The following is a 3,278-nucleotide window of genomic DNA, read 5'->3' as shown; positions in this document are numbered from 1 at the left end:
GTACAAGTCAAATTTTAGAGAGAAACTTGGCGTTAGAGCAGTTTCCTAACATGATTTTGAGAGAGGTCCCGGTTCGATTCTCCTCCCCGATCTTTCTCAAGGAAACTTTTAGGCGCTTACCACACCCACAGACGGAGGACCAAACTGATACGGACTATGACATTGGAAATATATATACGGATGATGTGATGGCTAGCTTCGTTGGCAGGGTGAGCTCACCCATCCGACCCTAGCACCCCAAATACCAAAAAAATAAAATTTGCATTAAGCCAATTATCTTTCATATGGAGTATAGTTACTGCCAATGGCAGGCCTCATAGGCCTGAGCAGGCACACGGCGACGTTCCTCTTTGAGTGAACAGAACAATGAGAACGGCGACGCCCAGGCTTCAGTGGTTCAGTGTCGCCGTCGACGTCCATATCTTCCTTCAGTGATGCGCATCGCGTGCTGTATCTAGGAACAAGTTCCTGAATTACACTGCAGAAGTTCAGTCGTAGAGGGCGCTTGGGTACTCGGACGCATCGACCTTTTGATTCGACGCAGAAGGCAGAACAGAATCAAAGCTCAGGGTGACGTAGGTAGCGGCTGAGAAGAGCAACCAAAACATTGACCATTGTGGGAACATAGGCGTATAATTTCCAATATATTTTTATACTAGTGGCAGTCTTGATATGTTTTGCACTCAAGATGCTTTCGACAACCAAGAATATGCGTAAGGCATTTGAAGCAGACTCTAAACTAGTTTTAACGTACAATTTCTCTGGGGTTTCTTGACGGAACATTTTTGCATGGTCTTGGTTTTGGTGTACTTTCTATTTTTACTGTTCCTAATACTTGAATCAAAGCATAGTTCACTTAATGATTTCAGAATATATCTACGGTTAAAGGTGGAGAGGTAAGTTTTGAAATGCTAAAATGATCCATTATTATTCTCTAACCACCCCTTAATGGTGCCTTTTAAAATATACATGTCAAACACGGTTACCCAACTGATTGAGCATATAGAGCAGGTTATTGAGGGACTGGAGAGCCATGAATCAGTCGATGTAGTTTATCTCGACTTTGCCAAGGCAAATGACAAGGTAGATCATGGCCTTTTAGTTAACAGGCTCCATGAGATTGAGATCCAAGGCAAGGTTCTCAATTGGCTAAGAAGTTTCATTTGTGGTAGGAAACAGTTAGTTAAGGTTGAGGGATCCCTTAGTGACATACATGATGTCAAGTCTGGTGTCCCTCAGGGCTCCATTTTGGGTCCTCTCCTTTTCATTATCTTCATTGCTCCGCTTCAGAAGCTTGGTAGTAGTAATGTCAGTATCTCTTCCTATGCTGATGATACAAAAATTGGTAGTTGGTAGGAATGGTCAGGATTCCGGTTGTCTGGCAAAGGTTCTAGACCAAGTTTATTCCTAGGTTGCTGCGAGTAACATGGCCTTGAATGGAATGAAATTCCGCTCAATGACCTTTGGATCGACGCCATTAGACACTCCACTATTAGATGATGAAGGTAAGGACATTGAGCAGGTCTCATCCATGAAGGATTTAGGTGTAGTCCTCCAAGATAATGGAAAGTTCGATGAGCATATCCAGTTGAAAGTTGGTAAGGCTTTTCAAACATGTGGTTGGATATATCGCACGTTTAAGTCCAGAGATAGTGTCACGATGCTAACTCTGTACAAGTCGATTGTTCAGCCGCATCTTGAATATGCCTCTCCCATTTGGGCTCCAATTAGTTCAGCAGGTTTGCAAAAGCTCGAGCAGGTCCAAAGATGTTTTACTAGGAACATTGAAGATATGAGAGAGCTCTCGTATTGGGAGAGGTTAGAAAGGTTGGGATTGTACAGTACTCAGAGAAGGTACGAAAGGTATCTGATATTGTACGTTTTCAAAAGCATTCATGAGCTTTGTCCCAACCCAGGATTTAGGGTCAATTGTAGTGACCGTAGAGGCTTAATGTGCGTTTTGAGAGCACCTTCAAGCCCTCGAGAATCCAGGCTAGTTAAAACAATGAAGTCCAACTCTCTTCTTTCTCGGGCTCCTTCATTGTTCAATTTGCTGCCCTCAAATATTCGTAGGGTTTATGTAGGGGTTGATCCAGTAGCAAGATTTAAGTCAGACTTGGACAAGTTTTTGACTAAAATTCCGGATCAACCTTATATTCAAGGATTAGCCAGATCAGCCAACTCCAATTCGTTGGTCGATCAAATAATATATATAAATAAAAGTCAAGTAAAATAAATAATCTTCTCGTCTTGAACTGCTGGGATTCCAATCCCGGTAGCGGTAAGAAAGTCCGCACGAAAAAAAAAAAATAGTAAGTATGGCAAAATCACTTTTAAAGCTTAAGGTATCTTATTTAAGCATCAAAGTTTGTCAAGGCTGAAGTAGCAATAACAAATGTTAGCTTGTGGCCAACAACAAATTCGATTAACTGCCAAAGTAGTTGGCCTCAAAAGAGCAATTGAAAGAGTAATAAAAGCAGATGCGTTAGATGCGTAAGAGACCTTTCCTCTGAACTTTGTATGGTTATGATGAGTAGGGCCGGGCAAAACTTGCAAATAAATATGTTCTTTGTTCATAGCCAATTGGCACAAAAATTTGAAAATTCACTTGCCAATACATAGGCGTTGACTCATTCTGGAGGGCTCTAAAGGCTATTTTTACCTTTCAAATCAAGCAATTGTCTTTGGCAAGGAAAATTCTGTCAAAGTAACCCCCAGTACCAGAATTTGAACTTCCTATATCTGGGGAGAAGAGGTTAGCTTTGGTAACGTATTAGTACAGTATCTACTCTCCAATTTGCAAATCCTGGATTGATCCCTGTCCAGCCCAATTCCAACTTCTTCGCAGTATTTAAATGACAACATAATTTGCTGCCATGACAGCTTAAATGGGCAAACCTACAATTGCTCCCAAGGGTGAGGCAATAATTAGATGTTGGTTGGGATGACAAAGCCAAAATATCCCTTGATTAGGATATGCATCATCAGATGACAAGTCAAGCAAGAGAGCTGCCATCTGACTTTGTAACAAACAACCCAATAAACCTAAGGAAAAGATTCTTGCTTTGATCATGCTGCCTCTCAGACCAATCAGCTAGACCAGCATCTTGTAGTTATATTTTCACTATTGAATGATAAAAAGATACATGAGTTCAGCAACAGCATATTGATAATGTCACAGTGAAACTATTGCAAAACAATTTTGCTACAAAGATTACGTTGCAGTGCGTATTTAAGATAAGATGGTATTATTTATGTTGCACAAGCTTTAAAATAAT

The sequence above is a fragment of the Tigriopus californicus genome, chromosome 1, assembly GCF_007210705.1.
Source record: "Tigriopus californicus strain San Diego chromosome 1, Tcal_SD_v2.1, whole genome shotgun sequence".
In the NCBI taxonomy this organism is placed as follows: Eukaryota; Metazoa; Arthropoda; class Copepoda; order Harpacticoida; family Harpacticidae; genus Tigriopus; species Tigriopus californicus.
Note: the sequence above shows the minus strand (reverse complement) of the source record.